Raw genomic sequence first — 20,882 nt, forward strand, 5'->3', positions numbered from 1 at the left:
ATTCATTTTTATGTTCCTCACCTCTGCTTCTCAAGACCTTCTGTTTCCACCTGAGATGTGTGGGTCACACAATCTTCTGTGGCCCTGGCCTGGGGATCATACTTAGGTCACACATCACATTTCTTTCGAGACTTCCTGACTTTCCTGTCCCTGTTTGGCCTTACTCAATCTGATCTTCATTTTTCAAAAGTAAAAGTAAAAAATGTTTAGTTTCTCTCTCACACATACAATTAATGTTTACAAACTAATTCTCAGAGGAGACTAAAGAACACATTAGTTCTAGGGCATTAAATATTGTTTTATGGTGGGTAGATGATTAATGTATTTTTTAAAATTAAAAAATTACTTTTTATAACACTATGTAAAATTCTAACAAATTATTTATGCAGACACAGGCTAGTATTGTGTTGTCTTAATTTATGTACTTGTTAAATACCCTAAAATTTTTTGCATCTGCCATTGGTGAACTTCAAAAAGGTAGAAATAATGTTAATTTATAGGGCTTACTAAGGATGAAATTAAGTCAGGTCTATTGTCACATTTAATTCCATTGAGATTCAAGGCTGAAATTGATAATTTCTTTCAACGAATCTCTAAATTTATCAGCTACCCAAGACATCATTGTCAATTGGGGTCTGGATGTAATTGGTCCCCGGATCTGCCTGTTCTAGTCACGGCCTCATAGGACCTGAAGGAAAATTGAAAAAGCAGAGATGGGTTGGCTCACAGGCATTTGGGAAATTTTTGAGCTATTAGAAGTCATAATATCCCAAGCCAAATCTAACTCAGAGGAAACTGTTCCATCAAATTCTTTTAGTTTAATATTAGAGCTGGATGCTAGTGTTTCCTTACCCTTCAATTCCTTTTTCTCCTATCACATTTACTAGACCTGAGAGAAAAATGTTAATGTCAGTCTAGTCCTGGTCTTTTCTCTGAAATCACATGGTAAATATTTTATATTGTAGCACTAAGTTTAGTCATGTGCTTGTAAAGATTTTAAATATAAAGTGAAATAGCTGTTTCTCTCAAAGAACTATGAAATATTATGGGCAAGAAATAGGAACAGTACTTTAAAACAAGTAGTTGGCAAACATGAAAAATAGGAATAATTGCTTATGGCTATATCACATAGGAGTTAATGGCACATCTTTGTTATAAACACAAAGAAGTATTTCCTGCTGAACTGCTTAGTTTTGCCAGGAAAAATAATTCAAAAAGTGTAATAAAGCAAAAAGAGACTTGTATATTTTTTTAATGTCACACTGAAATATTATTTAACAGAATCACTGATTAATGCTTAATTTTAGGAATTGCATAATAAATAATTATTATGAATTAAGACTGTGAATTTCCATATCAACTTGGAGATTTCTACCTGCAAATAATTTTTATTTAAAAAGTTAGCCCCAAAGGTTAACGTAGAAGATTTACCAATGTTTTTAAAAAATCTAATCTAGTAATTTTATTCTAACATCTCTTTATCAAATGTCCTACAAATAATGTAGTCCTAAATACCTCTTGAACACCTTGATTATCATATTGGTTCCTTCATTAATTAGTGAGCTGAATAAATTTGGACACATGTTCATTTTACATTCATATGCAGGTCATGATTGTACCTTTTGGAAATTATTGTTGTGGGTTTTGTTTGAATTCAAGGCTTCTTTTGCAATTAACCCTAAGCCTCTATGGAAAATGCTTCTGTAAAATTAACTCCTTAATTCTCCATAGTTGATGAAATTGAAAGGATTCTCAAAAATGAAGAAACAAAGTCTTCTTCTGAGGGTGCACTCTGCTTTAGTTGAGGGATCAGTCAAATCTTTTTTGCAGGCCTCCTGGCTGAGGAACTATCTCCTTGGAACAGGACAAAGGTAATTAGCAGACATGGCCCTTGAAGGTTGAAACTGGGTGGCTGTTAATGCAGGTTTCCTGGCTGTCCCTGACCACTGCCAGCTTCCTGCTGGTTAACACTGTTTTGAATACTGTTTTGTTAACATCTCTTGCCTAAGGAGATCCTTTGATGTTGTATTCTGGATTTCATATTAGCTCCCTCTGCACAAACACCGTGCTATCCCTGCTGACCAAATAACTGGAGTGCTAAAGAAAACCCAAAATATCATAACACTGTTGCTTTACTCTATTATATTTAGTAAATAGGAAGAATTCAATAGAAAACAAAACCATTCAGGGAAAGAAACAGCAGGTGAGCACAGGTTTCTCCTGTGAAAATGCCTTTAGAACAAAGTAGATGTATTTTTTACTTTTACTTCTTTTCTACTTTCAAGATCGAAAAATTTAAGAGTAGACATCAAAGGGCCAACATCATTATTGCAAAAGTTCCCAGGGTCCGAGAAAACCAACTTCAGCCTGGTGATGTTCACCAGGCAGACTTCAAAGAGCAAAGAGGGTCTGAAGGAGGCTGAAGTGGCTCTGCTGGAAAGTCCTAGGGATAGTTTGTTTCTCAACCCGAATTTTAAACCCATGATGGGCTTTTGCAAAACCACGACATAATAATTTACATGACATGGAAATAAATAATTTCTGATACAGTAATTTTCCTGTGTGACCCAAGCTGTTTTTATCTTCCCATGATGAAACAGAGACAGTTAATGGTAGGCATTGCCCTGTATATACTTCTCCAAGAAAAATTCCTATTGTTCTGGTTCTAATTTCAATGCTGAGCTACAACTATTTGTCTTAATAGTTAGCTGGCTTAACACAAAACGAATAAAACATTTTGACCTTCTGGACTAGTTGATCCTATAAAATCGATGGTGTATTTGGTGAAATGAGTAGGCTGAGGTTTGGTAGGAAGATTGTGAGACATTGCTTGTTTGTTGCTTTACTGGAATTATTGAATCACTTTGGTTCAGAGACCAAATACAGAAGTTGTAACCTGTCACTAAAACAGCAAGTGAAAGAAGTCATATTTTTGTTTTCAATCAATCTAAATAATTACCTAAAATTTTATAGGCTAAAGTGTTAAACCAATTTACTTTGTCTACAATATCCTTAAACCACGTTATGTACCTAAGAATCACATGCGCTGGAATTTCTGAGCTTATTGTCGAAATCTGACTTTAGAAAATGCACATGCCTCTCTGAGGAGACATGGAGGAAATCCAGCATCTGCTGCAGAGACAGCATAAATCCCTTGCTTCCAAAACTGCCTCTGTCTTAATTTGCTCTCCTCCTTTTTGTTAGCTTATTTAACCTGCAAATTTATAATTAAAGTACAATGCTTTCAGCTCCCTGAAAATAATCTTACTCAACCTGTCTCCCCTCACATGGGCCTGGAAGCCCGTGTGGATTTGCAACAGGTTAGAAGAATGTCTATGTTTTCTGCACTTCTACCTTGTGTGCAGTTTTTACAAGTTGAGTACTTCATGTTCTAGCACGAAAGGGAATAGGTGTCACCATTGGTGTGGTGCTTAGATCAAATGGCCTGGGTTTCATACCTTGAATCAAAACAAGAAGAAAGGGGGAGGAGGAGTGAGATGGAGCAGAAAAAGGAGAAGGAGGAGAAGGGGGGGGGGAGGGGGAGGAAAAGCCCATGAAGATGTTTTTATATGGTATTGCAACTAACCCTTTAACATGCCAGGCTTGACAAAGAGGAAGCCAAACATGCTCATTTAATTTAGAAGACTATGTACCAGAATAAAACATCCTAGCTTCATGTGACTTTCCCTATTTAATTCGTATTCATTAGTGTTGATTTCTTGGTTTAATTTACACAGAGCAATCTCCTTTTCCTAATTTCAGGCATTTTATGAGAAGCGTTACAATGGCTTTCTCTGCTGGCATCAGTGTCATCTTTATGTTTTTTTCCTCGACATTTTATTCCTGTTTTGGTTTAAAGTCCCTTTCCATCTAGCAGTCAGAAAGTATTTATGTATGTCATAATCAGGATTCCTTCAAATAATCAGAATGCTTTCAGACACGTATTATACAAGTCCATTTCAAACTAGCTTGAAAAAAAAGACGTAAAGAAAATGCATGAATTCTGATGGGATACAGCCCACTCTTTGGTGACTCGGGTCCTTATATAAAAATATTCCTCCTTCTTCAGATAAAGGTGAGTATCAGAGAGTGAGGATCGCCAGGAAACTCCTGTCTGTCATTCCCCCTTCTTCAGATAAAGGTGAGTATCAGAGAGTGTGGATCGCCAGGAAACTCCTCTGTTGATCCCTCAGCTCCCTTCCTTTACTGCAAGCTGCGAGTACAGGGTGGCCCATTGTAGTTTCACACATTTGTCATCCCGCCTTACGTCCCCTGATGGTTAGAGAATGCTTCATTCCTAATAATTCTAGCTCAGCTTCGGACTCATTGTTAGGAGGACATCATGGGTTTTGTGTCTCATTGTTGTGCCATTCCCTGGGTTTAACGAGTTTTGTGCTTGCTTAGCCAGACTTTGATCACTGGTTCACATCTGGGCTGATAGGTAAGGCTGTAGCTAGTTCTGCCATTATTACTTAAACTCAGAAAATAGGGGAAACATATATTCAAATGAATTTTGTATCTAATAAATGGAAGGAAGCAGAGGAGATTGGCAGTAAATGAACAAATATAAAATATGGTCAACCTCTTAGGGAAAAACACGCATACACACACATTTTGTCTCTTGTCTAAAAATTAAATAATGCTCATAAATAGTATAATGCAACTACTTCACCTACACCTAGAAACACATTCCTTCTCTCCATAAAGAGGTAAACCATAGAACCATGCGGTCTTCACATGTAATCCTCAATTTGTGGTCACTGGTTGATGTGCATTATCCTTGTGAGATTCCAATATACATAATCTGTAAACAGCGAAGAATAAATGTCAACAAAAATATTAGTTTAAAAAGGGGAAAAAGGAAATAGTATACAGTCTTAAATAAAGGTTCATCACTTAAATTGCTGAAGACAGGTTGGTGAACATTTAAAAATTAGAGAGTTGTCTTAGAGGTCAAACGATAAGAGGTATCTATTTTTAAAGCACAAAAAATATGTGCATCAAGACTTCAGGTAGAAAAGAGGGTCTTTAAATCACAATTCTGTACTAAAGCCTGGCTTTGAACCTACTCTTCCAATGAGAAGAGTTGGAATAAGTGGAAACTATATTTTAAAATAAACTTTCACCTATCAGAAAGCTGTCACTTGAGAGACCAAAATCTTGGAAAAGAAAGAAATCTAGAGAGACCTCACAAAGGAGAAACCAAACAGAGATTTTGGCAGACTTATCTGCTGAGGGAACAAACACTGATTCTAGAGACTTGAAAAATAGGAAGGATGGATAATTAAAATAGTTCTCAGTAATTATACCTGGCATGTGTCTATTGACATCATCTTCATCATCTTGTGGTGTTTTTGGCTTTAAGTCTCTGCTCTCTTGTTTTTGAAACTATCTTTTGTGAGAACTGGTTCCTAAGTCTTTGAAAGACAGAAAAAAATGTAGCATTTCATTGTGTAAATGTATTTTTTGCCTTCAATTTTCTTGTTATGCATCCATTCACTCATTTGATATCTATAGGTGGTAAAATAAAGGAATGAGAGCACAGATGTAGAGAAATTTACCAAGTTGGAATCTGTTCGATGTTACTTTTCCTATGTGGGCCTAAGTTAATTTGTCTGTAGGAGCTTCAGTTCACACATCTGTAATGTGAGGACAAAAATAATACCCACTTTATAGAAGTTTCTTTTTGAAGAAAATACAACTAATGAGAATTTGTATAAACGCTAATTTTCTCACCCTCCTCCTCCTTCTCCAGTCAGGTCCTTTCAGGAAGCCAGAAAAACAAACTTATTTGAAGCTAACCACTGTATTTCACAAAGCCATGAATTTTTTTTCCAAGGAGCTTCCTTGGTGCATTTTGTCTACCTGTACATCAGCTCTGGCCACAAGTCCATTTAGGAAGGAGGTCTAGGAACATCATCTTGGCGTGAGAAGCAAGACATATTCAAACCGACTTCGTGGTCAGAATTGCTATAGGTTATTTTTTATTCAAAGTATTTCTGTCCATTAATGGCCAAGAGTTCCTGATTCTATTCCCTTTTTTATTTTTTTTCATTTCCATACCTCTCCTAACTATGTTCAAGATAGCAGAACTGCTGCAGAGCTGTTCTTACTACAGCGTTTAGGGACACTAATCAATGCAGATCTATCCAAAAGACTGACACCATCCAGAGAGGTTTATATGCAGTAGGAAGCAGATAAAGTTTTATGATTCTTTGGAAATATGAAACAAAAACTCTTCTGGAATAAGCAGACAGCTATGCCTGCTAATGTAGTGTTAATATTTTGATGTTACCCCAGATTTTGAGATGTTACTTTTCCAGATAATTTTGAGTGCCATCAAAGTCAAAACCACTTCTATATTTGTGATGATTCAGTGAATATCTATGCTCAATTTGAATCACTAAAATCTCTTTCCAACTCAAAATGATGAATGACTGATTGTGCAGTCTTATCCCATAGAATGTCAATGATATAAAAATCCAAATATACTCTCCTCTTTTTATAACTTAAAATGCCTAATCCCAGTTATATCGAGCTCCTGGACATCTATTTGCCAAGTGAAGAATTTGAAATGAAACCATTGAAATGGACCAGTGATTTAACTTCTTATCATTTCTTGAATTTCAGATGTCACTACCTTAATCAATCCAGAGGTGCTTTGCCATATCTGTAAATGACTAATAATTCCTGAAGTAGATTTATACCAATTTTCATGAAATTTGCTTAATAAAAAGAATACTTGACCTTAAGATTCTAAAACTCACTGTATCACACAGTTTGGAATATGATGTCTATTTTATATTATTTCTACATAGAATATTGAATGAGTTAATGAGTAAAACTTATTAATGCTAGTGATGTAAGCTTCAATTCATGGTGCAATATAATTCACTTAATTTTAAGTACTGATAAGAACACAATAGGCTTATTGCAACTGCATATAACTATATACACCACTATTTATAACATCCAATACTATGTAATATAGCACATTGCATTGTAACTTATGTACTTCCCTATAGAGCAGTAACTGTGTAATTTATTTCTCTATTTCAACTGTCTACCTCAGGGTCTTAATAATTTGCAAAGTATTTGACATATGCATTTTGGGGTTTTTTGTTTTTTTAAATTTTATGATGTGCTTTATTGATTACAAATCACCTAGAGTCCATTATTCCATTATTTTCTTTGCTTCTTTTTTGTTTTCATTAAGTTTATTGGTACAATTCAGGTATACAACACTTACATTCATCATGGGGAACCTACACCTTTACATGGTATATCTTGATTCTTACTTTTCCCCATTTCCCTGCCCTCCCTTCAGCCTTATTTCCTTTGATTCTTACAAAGACCTGTATTTAGAGAAAAAAATCCACATTTCTTCCCATATCCAGGATGAAAAGGTCAATCCCTTCGTCCATACATGATTTTCCCTGTATCAATTCTGAACAAAATAGCAGAGCTAGGATTGTGATCCAATTTCCTCTTAGCTCAATTCCTCACAGCTTTCCTGCCCCACCTTCATTCTGTCCCCTCACATCTGTATAACCACAAGAGGCCTCAGAGACATGCCATGTCTTCTCTCTTTCCTTCTCCACCCTCATGCCCTGGGGATAGCACAGATGCGGTAGCTCTCTGGGGAAAGTGTAAGGCCCACCCTAATCTTTAGACTCAGCTTTTCATTCTTTGGGGGCTTGAAGGTAAATTTTTGCAGAAGGGAAGTGAAGAAAATAAACAGCTCAGACCTAGCCAGCTGTTCTTCAAGACATTCACGTTTTCCCAGTGAGAAAGGTAGAAAGGATTCCCTCTTCTTAAACTGTCCATTCTCCAGAATGCTCTAGGTTGAATGTGTCTGGAGTCGCCCACTCTGTGGGGTCCCTGTGCAGCGCAGTCAAATTGGCCAGGATCATGGTTCCCTTTGGCAGGTGGTATCCATCCCAAGTGGTATCAACACTCTCTTCTCTGGGAACATTCAGAGGAATGATGTTGCCCATTCTCAGCACCTCGTGGATGACAGCATTGGTATAGGGCATCGACTCTCAGTTGGCCGAGCTTGGCTGCTGCCCCTGGCCAAACACTCTGTCAATCTCATCATGTACTTTTTCTTGGACTTCTGGGTAGAGGGCCATGTATAGCAGACCCCAGCGCAGTGCTGTGGATGTCGTCTTGGTCCCAGTGAAAAAGAGGTCCAGGGTGCTAAGGATGAGGTTTTCTTCATCAAAACTTGAAGTGGTCTTGTCTGGGTGCTGTGCCATTTCCTTGAGGTAAGTATCAATAAAGTGTCTTGGCTCATGAGGATTCCAGTCTCTCTTGTGATTTTTCAATCACACGAAAAAGAAATGATTTCAGTTTGTCCCAGTCTCTGAAGACAGTATGATGAGGTCCAGGGAGGAATTCCATTATCCGTGGAAAGAAATTGTACAGTTGGCCTACAGGAGATCCTTCCAAATGGGTAACCTCATCCAGTAACCTCAGCATCTCCTGAAACTCAGCATCCTGGTAGTCAAAGCATTCCCCAAAAATGATAGAGTAAATTATATTGGAAACTGCATTGTTGATCTTGAAGTGAGGGTTGAAAAGCTGTCCTTTCTCCTCTGCTATGACCTCAGAAAGGTGGTAAGCTTCTTCCTGGATGCGTTGCTCTAGGCTCTTCTTTCCTAAACCAAAGTTTCTTAGTGTGGTCAGGGTGAACCTTCTTTGTTCCTTCCATATTTGGCCATTGGACATGATCAGTCCCGCTTAACCGACGTTTGAGATTTTTCAAAGTCCAGGTAGAAGAAGTTTCCCAGGAAAGGCAGGCGCCAGGGCCCCGGAGGGTAGTTCTCTGGGTGCCTCCTTTTGAGGAAGTCTCGACATATGCATTTTGAAGCAACAAATGAATCAATAAGTGTAAACCAGTTCTAAATTACTCACATTTTTAATAGTTTCTGGTAATGCAGTGAATGTCAATGTTCCCAGTATACAAATAAATCCACATAATGATTTGTCTATAATTGTATTATCCTTTGTTGTGAAGAAGCAAATCAAAATTAAGTTCATGAAGTGGCTAATAATCAGCTATCTAAGGGTGTATTTCAAAATTCTCATCTTCTTTGGGTTCTTAGTATTGGTGACTCTGTCAAAGGAAAAACATTTTTACATGTACTTTTTAAACTTTGTAATGAATTCTGTCAACATTACTGCCCTTATCATGTTTATGTCTTGAGTCCTGCATGTCCCTGTACTCATTTTATACCATGCTTCAGAATCCTTTTATGATTATGTTCAATTACAAAAATTTGAAACTAACAAAAAAGCACAAAGGAAAACATAGCCTCAAGTCCCACCATCCAGATGCCCTGTCAGTCAAACTTACGTTGCATATGCAATTTTTAGCTATATAGCAATAGACATGTTTTGTTTATGTATCATGATAATTTAAATACTGTTTTCTAAGTATTTAATTTTTTGTTTAACATTTTACCTAGCAGTAAATATTATACATTACTGTGTAGTGTTTAGGTAAATTAATTGCTCATTGCTGGATGTTTAGCTGCCTGCCAAGTTTTTTTGTATTATAAAATATATTGCCATGAACCTTTGTGTGTCTATTTTTACATACATATCTGAATTTCCAGAAGGTAAGAATAACCATAGGTGGTTCTTTGTTTCAAAAGCATGTAGACATCTGTGCCATACTCCACCTAGAATGTTGTATTCCAGCTCGCATACTCTTCTCTCAGTTATGAAAGTTTGTGTTTCATTGAAGATTTTTAATCACAGTAATGGAATAAGCAGTTTTATCCACAGAGATAAATTTTTTACAGCTGCTTATTATAAAGAATTCCTCTGGTATAAAATAATATCAATAAAATAAATATGTATAATAAAATTTATGATACATGATACACGTTTAGCATGTGCCTTACAGTCTATGGTATTAACTCGCTTAAATTTTACAAATTAATGAGTCTGCACTATTAACGTTGCCAATTTTGAAATTGAGGAAACTGAGTCACAGGGAATTTGTTGTGGTTGTTCATGGTCACACAGACAGTGACAAACCTAAGCTCCGGCTCCTGTACCAATATCATTAATCACAGTGCCTGTGAGATGGTCATCAAGATATGAATAATTTGAGCAGTCTGTTTATTTTCTGACTTCTGATGGATACTTGTCATCCTAGCATGCACTCCAACTGGATCTGTGCCTAGTTTTTATAAAATAGCTTTGGATGCTTTAGATTGAAACATTTTCAAGTGAAAGTGGTAGCTATCTCTGGTCCCTGGCTACTACATCAACTGGTCATACGTATGCAATGCTTAAAAGATAAAAACTGCACCTCTTTCTTCTGGAGGGATGGAGCATCACTGATGACTTTGAAGAAAGGAAAGATATGGTCTGACCGATACATCAACAAATGCAATGCTACTTTTTCTATTAAATCTGGCCAAATATGCTTATCTGCATTGACAAGCAGAGCTCTTGTGATGTATCTCACAAAGCTTAAAAATTGCTTTTAAAAAGGAAATTAGTTATTCTGAATTGAGATGGATATCAGCTTCAACCATAAACAAAAAGAGAAAAGATTGCTTCATTGTCTCCTGCAATCTGGGACCTTGCTTCACTGATCATCCTCACGTTCGTAAGCAGCTTTCTTTTCCATATATGACAATCTTTTCCCTAAACTAAGCAATGGAACACCATGGGCTTCGGACTATGCAGCCTGATGTCATCAGTGAAAATTAGAGAAGCAAGAATAATAGCACTTTGGACATCAACCCCAATTTACAGATGAAGAAACAGAGGCTTCAAGACCAAGAGCTTCTGTAAATTCCCCCGAACACAAAGCTGGTCGACAGTCAAGCATAAACTTGAACCTAGGCTCTCTGACCTTGGAGCTCCTGCTAATAATTGTCACCACCTGATATACACCAGTGAGGCAACAATCACTAGCAGAGAATTTCTTCTGAAATTAACAGAAAGTATGTCACAGTGGCTACACCGCAATGCACAACTGAATAATTGTATTGTTGTTGACTACATCATTGCTATTCCAATTAAAATGTATCTTGTTTGAGTGAAATATTTAACACATAAATAACATGCTAACTATAAATAATTATAGAATAGGCACTTTCCTCTTACCCATTTTGAGAAATAAAATATGACCACTGCCTTTGAAAACGCTATGCATCCATTTCCTTCTCCCACCACTCTAGCAGTTACCTCACTATGAAATATTCACTGGTGATTCCATTGAGCTCTTTTTTATTTTTTGTGTTTAAAAGCAGGATTTTACACAGAATCTAAGTTTGTGTCCCTTTTCAATTATCTATTCCATAATATGAGATTACTTTTATCCACTTTTACTTCTTCATTTTTTAAATGAGTATTCTCTGCCTTTTACTTACTTTTCCTCAGCTGACTATTTGTCTAGTCTTGGGCCCTGTGGATGTGGATGCTGGAACATGGTGGATAGCGGAGATCAAGAAGCTGTAACCCTAGCTAAAGAGGATATAAAGTATCTACACACCAATAACAATATTGTTGCTAAAAATCAATATAGCAATAGATAATATGCCTAGTGCATAATAATAAATATTCTTTCAATATTTAATTTTCTTTTGAAAGGGAAATTGACTATTAAATCATAATATTCTAAGCTGAAAGAATCTCCATTGAAGTATTATATAATGTTGTCTAACCATGTGACACAAAGTTAGGCTTAGAAAATATGGTCAACATAATTACAGTGTATTTTCTTTTTAGGTGTACCCACTAAAGGCTTAGGTGTGTGTGTATCCACAACAGAAGTAATTGAGAACTCCTTCAGTAATAGGTATTATATGACCTCAGGAGATAAATTTTCATTACTTCTCCAATAATCTTGCAGATAAATTTGATGCTAGGCATGAACCACATTTTCTTCTCCTATCTAAGCTGCCATTTCTACTGAATGTCAGGAGCTTATTTATTTTCAGCTTACATATTTTATGAACTGTGTTTCCATTCAATTTCTCTTCACCTGAAATGGAAATATGAAATAGTTATGGAGAGTAGTACTTTTCTTGCCTCATTATAAATGAAACATTTCTGAAAATTAATGTGGTACCTTAAGTTAACAGCAGTAATTTGCATGCTTTCAGAGAAAAGGAATAGGGAACAGAAGTCATTTTTGTTACTATTATTCTTTGTAAAGCCCATCTCAGAAATAACTTATTTTTTCCAATTTTGGCTTCTTGTTTTAAATATTTATTTGTAAAATAAGTTATCAAAAGGTTAGGTTAAAGCAGCATGTCTGACCAGATTTTTTAAAATGACTTTATAAAATTTTATGGTTTGATCATTCTCAGGAATAATTCCCAAAGGAGATCAGAGACAACCATAGGAAAAATAATAAGTGAGTTAAGTTTATGACACTGGGAACAACAGAAAACTTTGCCTTTAGCTAATTTTAAAGTGCTGGCTTTACATATACAAAAGACAGACAGTAAGCCCGTAGTATTCTGAGCCAGTAAGAAAAAAATGTGTGAGGTTGCTGGTGAGGTAAGATTTGTAGGCAGAGAGAAGAACATCATCTGAAGAACCAGATTGTATGCACAATTTTCAAAAAAATAGAAATAAAAGTACTAGAACAATTTGAAAGCAAAAAAATGCATGGGGTGGTTAGGGAGCAGAAGATATAAAAATGTATAATATCAGATATCAGATTGAAAAAGAGACTTTAAAAAGAAAGATGAATGTAATGAGAAATGTAGGTATTAAATTGTAGATGTTTTGGTAGAAACATTATCAGACAACACATATAGTCAAACTTCAGGATGAATGTGTTTAATATAAGAAAACTATCTGGCTCCCTTAGTTTAATTAGCAAACAGAAACTAATTTTATCTGTAACTTCTTGTTCAAGGCATGTAATTTTTAAATATAAATCCATTGTCAGTTGTCTAGAAATTAAATCAGTAATTTTACTCTAGTTTCAATAAAAGAAACTAATCAAAGTAGAAACTATTTGAATTTTCTAATTACCTGCTATTTTAGAACCTGGAATAGCCTGCTTTGGCTACTTCATTACTCCAGATATCTGCAAATCAATGTAAAAGTTCATCAGTTAGGGAAGTAAAATATAAATGATGTAGATACTTCCACTCCCATCTATAATAAGCAGCTATTGAGTAAGTGGGATGAAATTGCCATACTCTATAAGCAACTATAAACCTAGACAAACTGTATGAGTCCACTGGTTCCAGGGACAGAAAAACATGCAACCCAGTATGGGAAGCTTGGACCACTATAACGGAAGGTGGAGCCCAGTTTAGCACAGTTCAAGGTAGAGTATGGACCTCAAGGTGTCCTGACACCCTTGTTACTTGCAAGGTAAAGAACCAGACAAAAAGCAGCTGTGGACAAAATTACCCAAAGTTAGATATTGTCAAGGACAGTACTGCACCTCACAGGACAAGATTTCCTGATGTATTTCAGAAAGCACATGCTGAACGTCTGAGAGTAAACTGAGACCCCAGAAGTCTGATAGTGCTGGGAGATATTCAGCTTCTAAGCTTGTAGATAGGCAGGGAGAGAACTCATTCAGTGGGGAACTGCTGTCATCTGGAAGTGAAGAACAAACACTAGAGAAACAGCCCTACCTGGGACTAAAGTAAAACACTGCAATGAATTGTTTCCCTAACAAAGAAGTAACCCAAACTAGATGAGATCAAAAGGATCTGCAAACAATTCAATTATTTGCCTGAACAAAACTACCAATAAAAGGAAGGCATCGTAATCCAGATGCTCCACAATATACTATCCACCAACGCATCTAAAAAAGTTCTTTATCTTGTGAAAATAAAGGCATTTTTTCAAAAAACAAAACCTGGTGGACTTCATTTGCAGCAAATCAACACTGTAATAAATGCAGAAGAAAATTTGTTTCAGGCTAAAAGGAAATGAAACTTGGAATTACGAGTGTTGCATTATCGCACTAGCTGGGGTTGCTGAAACAAAGCACCACAAGGATGTGGCTAGAACACCAGAAGTGTATCGGTCATCTCACAGATCTGGAGTGAGTCTAGAAATCTAAGTCCGAGTGTTGTCAGGGTTGGAGCCTTCGGTCCTGAGGCCTGCGAAGGAAGTGCGCCTGTGCCTCTCTCCTCACGCGTGTCATCCTGGCAGTGCTTGGCATCCTTTAGCTTGCTGAAGCATCACCCACCCTCAGAACTACCTTTCAATGCCACTTCAACATGGTCTAAGAATAGGAAAAGGAACGACAAAGGAAATCAGAATTTCCTGCAACCGTATGGTAATGAAAACACAGCCTATCAAAATGAATGGGAAATGGCGAAAGCAGCACATAAAGGGAGTTTTAATAGATTGAATTTTTATAAGCCAAGAAGAAAAGTTTAAATTTGATATTTTAATTTTCCAGTGTGAAAAAATAGAAAAAGCAGAGAAATTTTAATTAAACTAAATAGAAATATGAAAAATAAGACCAAGAAGAGACATCAATGAAATGGAAAGCATAAAATAGAGGAAAATAACAGAGCCATAGTTAGTCCTTTGAGAAAAATCAGTACAATTTAAAAAATCATGTGTGTTCTGATAAAGAGAAAAAATAAGAAAATATAAATTATCAAAATCAAAAATAAATGAATAACTCCACAAGTATTACTTAAAAAAATTTTGAGCATTATAAAGACAATGAATTTGATGACTTAGATGAAATGAAGAAATTGATTGAACAACACAACTAAAAACTGACACAAGATGATTAAGTAGAAAATGTAAAAAACAAGTATGTATCAAAAAATATCAAAATATCTCCCAAATAACTCAGACCCAGAAGCAATTCTTATGAATTCTTTCAAACATATAAAGAAGAAAAAATAATCTTCCTAAGTTTAGAAAATACAGAAACCAAAGAACACTTTCCAATTTTTTTGTATTGTTTTGCTTTATTTTGTTTTATAAGGTCAACATATCTCTAATACTGAAACCTAGTAGAAACACTATAAAAGAAAAATACAGACTGATACCTATCTTTTATATACATTGTTGTGAACTTGCTTTATAAATATTAGCCACTCACATGCAGAAATAAAGTAAAATCAAGCACAAATTGATAAATTCACTCATATTAGAATGGATACAATTAAGATGTATGGCAATATAAAATGTTGATATGTGTGTGGAACAACTGGAAATCTTACACATCATCTTCAGGTAGAAAGGGCTTGTAAAATAGCACAAATACTTTGGAAAGCTCTTTGGTAGTTTCTTATCATGTTAATACAACCCAAGCTATGGCCAGTAATACCCTTAGGTATTTACCCAGTGAAAAATGAAAACTCCTCCATGTTTACCCAAGAAAAATGAAGACCTGTATGTACAAAGAGTCTAACACAAGAATGTTTATAGCAATGTTATTCAAAATTATCAAAAACTGGAAACAAAAGCAACTGCCCATCAACAAGAGAATGAATGTTGAATTGTTGGATACTCATACAATGGAATTCCACTCAGCAATTAAAAACAAAAAGAATGAATTACTGATAAACACAATGTAAAAATCTTAGAAACATTATGTCAAGTGAAGGAAACCAGACACAATGGATCCGAGTTAGGATAATATAGTAAGATTCTAAGAATGGTATAAAACTCGTGGGTGCTGATAGAGTGGAAAGCAGTGATATCGTGTGGCTTAGTGATTGGAAGAAGACACGAGAGAATTTTCTATGACAATGACAAAATACTGTATTTTGATTGTAGTGTTTGTTAACCAGTTTAGCTAAAATATAACAAATTGTATACTTATGAGTTTTTCATTTTATCATATGCAAATTTAACTTACAATGAAGGTAATGAACTATCTCAAAATTATTGCTAAAGTTTTCAAATATGTATGCGATACGTCTACCTCATATAATGAGTAGTCAGCTACATCCATCCTCCTCCTCTCTGCCTTTAAAAACCAGGTCTAATTCTTATCTTCCACATTTCTAAAACAGGAAACATCTTCTCCCAGTCTATAGGGTTTGGAACATCAGATTTTTCTGATCTAAATCCACTTGTCTCTGGCATGTTGTAGTCAAATTCAGCTCTCTTTCCAAAATTACTTTTCTACCCCTTATCAGCATTTTAACATAGGAGAGAGGTATGTACACCTTTTTTGTAAAGGGACAAAATAATAAATAGCCTTTCAATATATTATGCCTATTGCAAATACTCAAATTTGCCCCCTGTAACACACACACACACACACACACACACACACACAAATCATAAACAATTTATAACAAATGAGTAAGTCTTTGTTCCAAAAAGTTGTATTTACAAAACCAGGTAGTAGGCTGAATTTTGCCAATAAGCTAACATTTGCCAACCTTAGATTTAGACTTTCACTGAGGTTAACGATGTTAAAACATTGTCTTGAACTCTACTGTGTCCATGAACCCAACCTGATCCCAGAGCCAGTTAAAATGTATTCTCCAAGAACCAGCCAGAGTCATAGTCAAAAATGTAAATCAGATCATGTTATTCTATGGCTTGAAATTTGCCAATGGCTTCCCATTGCTCACAAACGGAATCTCTACCTGGGTATAGTGGTATCTGCCTGTAATTCCAGCATTCTGAGAGGCTGAGGCAGGAGGAGTATAAATTCTAGCCCACTTTAGGCAATTTAGAAACTTAGACTCTGTCTCAAGGTAAAGAAATTGAAAAAGAGATGGAGCTATAGCTCAGTATGAAGGCACTAGGCTCAATACTCAGTAACACACACACGCGCGCTCACACACACAGAGGCTTCAAATCTTTATCATGATTTCAAAGGATTTTTATTCTGACCTTTGCCTACACACCAAGCTCAACTCCTTGTACTATGACTTCTATGACTTGGGCACATTATTCTACATGAAATGTCTAGTGTTTTAAATTTATTTTTGTTTATTTGTTTATGCTGCCCTCCCTAGACTATCCATTGTATGTGAAGCACCAACTTTTCTTTCTATTCTCTGCTGTTTCAAATAACGCCTGGGCCATCAGCAGTACTGGTAAATATTTGCTGCCTGCATGCATGCATGAAATCATGCACACAACTACAGGTTTGATTTCCATATACACAAGCCAAGCTGAATGGTAGGGGCTCTTCCATTGGTCCATCTTTATCCTGCTATTGCCTCAATTAATTTACACACAGGTTTGTGAATACACACACACACACACACACACACACACACACACACACCTGCTCCTAGAAATCCTACCTGTGCTTTTAGGCTTTTAGGATGTTCTTAAATGTAATCTACTCTATGAAGCATTTTTAAAGAAATTTCTAAAACAATGCATTGTCTTCCTGTTTTAAATCAGCACTAGGATTATATGTTACCATGCATTTATATTACACAATTTTCCACTTGAATGAATCTGGACAATTGCTTTCTTCTTGGACACTATAAATCTTTGATGGTAAAAAATATTTTTGATTTATTTTTATATGATTCTTGGTGCTTCTTGCACATAATGAGTGCTTTATCTTTATCATAGAAGTGCTTCTTCTTGCTTTGAATGATAAGCAATCAAAGTATATATTTCTTATGATTCAATGTGCAAAACAATCATGAGTGTTACAGTAATCTGTCTCGTGTTACAGTGAAATAATTTATTTATTAAATTTTTTAATAAAATTCAAATATTGTTAATTTCTATATTGAATATCCTCTCTCAAGTTTGAGTATCTTCATTAAGTTTTATATTAACATAAAAATAGAAGAAAATAATGTCATACCAGTGCACTTGCTGGTGGGTTTCTTGGCACTGTCTGTAGGTGTTTGTTTCCCAAGAGGACCTGAGCGCTAGTTGCTGCCTATGACTGATCTTTCCCCCTTCTGTAGTAACTTTTAATTGGGCACAAACCATCCAGTATAAAGCATATGCTACACTTCTTCTCTCGATGCTGAATACACAAGTGGGTCAGTGCTAGCTAATGAGAAGCAAGTGAATTGTCCTTCTTCCTTTCCCCATTGAAGAGTGGACATAATTATTGTAATTCTGTCACCATGTTACACCATGGAATGATTTTGGGAATGGAATCCACATTTAGTAAAACACAAAGCTCCTCCAGGCTGCAAGCCAATGGGATAGGCCTTAACAACCATATATTGATCTCACTCCTAACCATAGCAGAAAACACTTTATTTTGTTCCAACCATTTTTTTTTGGTACTAGGAATCGAACTTGGGAACTCGAACCTGTGCTTGTGAGGCAGGCGGCAGAACCACTAAGCTAAATCCCTGGCCCTCAATCATTGTTCTATTTATTGATGTATTGCAATTTTTGCTTGCACCTGACTTAGCCCTAAGAGGATAATCCATCCTGAGTTTAAGGAAGCCAGCATGAGTGTCTAGAGGGTTGAGAGTGAAAGTGACTCTGATTACTCCATGACCTTGACCTTCACCCCTGAACTTATTGACCCAAGATTCAATTACCTCACTTTTAAAGAAGCGAAACAACAGTAATAAAAATCTGCTTGATAGAGGCATGTGGATGAGTAAGTGCCACAATATGAATAAATGAACTGTGTAATACAGAGAGATGTTAATTGAATGTTAGCAGCCAATAATACTAGCTAATAATGTCAGTAAATATCACAAAGCAATTTCTTCTTGTTCTTATTTTAACATCAATTTCAAAACAACACCACCCAAATTAAACCAGGGGTCAGCTCACAGGAGGTGATGGAAGTGGAGGGAGGCTGGGTAAGCTGGTGCACATCTGCAATCCCAGCACTCTGGGAGGCTGAGGAGGGAGGGTTACAGAAGTGAGCCCCATCTGGAAAATTAAGCAACTTAGTGAGACCCTTTCTCAAAGCAAAACATTGAAAAGCAGAGAAGCAGAGGAAGTAGGTCAGTGCAAAAGCTTTGGGCTCAATCTCCAGTACCATCAAAATACAGTGATGGGCAGTTTAACTCTGAGAGCTCTTAAGGACAACTATTCTCATTCATCTAGAACATCTCAGGCTTTGACCGCTAGCTTGTGGACAATGAGAAGAACATGCAGTGCTATGTGACTGTCACAGCAACAGCCAGTATTTTACACTGGGTAGTTCGTGCTGATCTGGAAAGTATAAAGAAAATGCTTAATTCAGTGCCTGGCAAATGATGGTAGCTGAGCCTTTATTTACCTCCAGACAAACTTATTAGGAGATGTAAACTAAGGATAGAAAACTAAAAACACATCTAATTTCTCAAAAACTGTGAAAAGTACATGATGAATGTTGCACTTTCAAACCTACTCTTTGGGGGGGCGCGGAGACTGGGGATCAAACTCAGGACCTTGTGCATGCAAGGCAGGCTGCAGAACCACCGAGCTAAATCCCCAGCCCGAATATTGCACTTTCAAAAGCTTTATCTTGGACATTTTTTACTACTAAGCAAAATTTCTGAAAGGTTTCTATATGCTAGAGTGCATTACAAATCTGCAAAAGATGATAAGAAATTATTTACTTCTCACACTTTTTCATCCAAACATGATTAACTTCTTATGGGTCAATAATACCATATAGAACACCTTTTAGAACATGCTGCTTGGTCTGTAGAAGTGTGGTTTGTGTTCCAGTTAAACCTCCGACTTTCAGACCAAGATGAGAAAGCAAATGGAAATCAAGTCCAACAGTCAATGGCAGAGACGGAAGTTAATTCCTCCTTTTGCAGGTTTCCTCTCTCTGAATGCCTGTGTTCAGGTCTCATCCTGGAGGTGATCAGGGGAACTTACAGGTCCAAGATGGTACTAGACAGGTCCTTAGCAAGTGTGTGCTCTGGTAGTGCTACCACTTTCTGCCAGTGTGATTTGGGGAAGATTACACACATTTTCCAGCATTGTATGCTTCCTCTGGTACGACATAGAGGAATAATTAACTTAATAACTGCCAAGAAGCACTGTAGCCCTAAAGTTTCCTTACTTGATCAGAGTTTGACGAAATGACAGAACGCAAACTGGTGACAGTGATGATTAAATGGTTTCTGGTATTGATGGAACAACTTGACCCTTCAAGGTTACTGTCCATAGGCCTACTCTCCCTGACCATGAGCAGCCATCAAAGTTACTATCCATAGGCCTACTCTCCCTGACCATGAGCAGCCATCAGTTACTATCCATAGGTATACTCTCCCTGACCATGAGCAGCCATCAGTTACTATCCATAGGTATACTCTCCCTGACCATGAGCAACCATCAAAGTTACTATCCATAGGTATACTCTCCCTGACCATGAGCAGCCATCAGTTACTATTCATAGGCCTACTGTCCCTGACCATGAGCTGCCATCTCCATCTCGTTTGGCTAGTACTGCTTTTTAAAAATCTGTGTATTATTATCAGTACTATTAATAAAATAATGGTTGCATACATTAATAAAGTTTTTTTCACTTCTTAAGACAGTTTGTCATTTATTTTCTCACCTTTCTCACCTTTCCCTTGCTAATTATGAGGTACAAAGTAAAGGCAGACACATCTCATTGAACCTATTCTGTTAGGGCAAGGGGAAATTGGCATCAAGTCTCCAAATCAGCAAAGTTCAGTCAAGGCCTGCTGACTTCCAGATATGCTCTTCTTTCCAGATCGCTTTACCTTTCTCTCACTAACATTTTACAATATTTTCTTAGTACGTGGCCCTCTTCCTGATCTATGTTTCCTAACTTTAATTTGCACAGGGATGACGACCTCTATATATCTGGAGCCAGAGACTTTTTTTTCCTCTCAGCCTTGGGGCTTCCTTTCTTACCTTTAAAGCGTCTCATTACTTGTAGGGATGCCCCTCATAAACTAAAACTTCAAATCTTCTCTGAGGAAATTCAACTCACAAAGAGAGGTGTAAAGTCTTAATACTATGTCAAAGGTTTAATAATT

General features: G+C 36.5%; 1 pseudogene; it reads right to left on the reverse strand.

Annotated features, from left to right (window-relative positions):
* Positions 1-7,400: 7,400 nt before the first annotated feature.
* Positions 7,401-20,041, reverse strand: LOC101715527 (cytochrome P450 2J2 pseudogene; annotated as a pseudogene).
* Between the last annotated feature and the right edge of the window lie 841 nt (positions 20,042-20,882).

Source organism: Heterocephalus glaber, unplaced genomic scaffold (genome assembly GCF_053883595.1).
Source record: "Heterocephalus glaber isolate CG9 unplaced genomic scaffold, H.glaber_assembly_v1.0 deba00001442, whole genome shotgun sequence".
NCBI lineage: Eukaryota > Metazoa > Chordata > Mammalia > Rodentia > Bathyergidae > Heterocephalus > Heterocephalus glaber.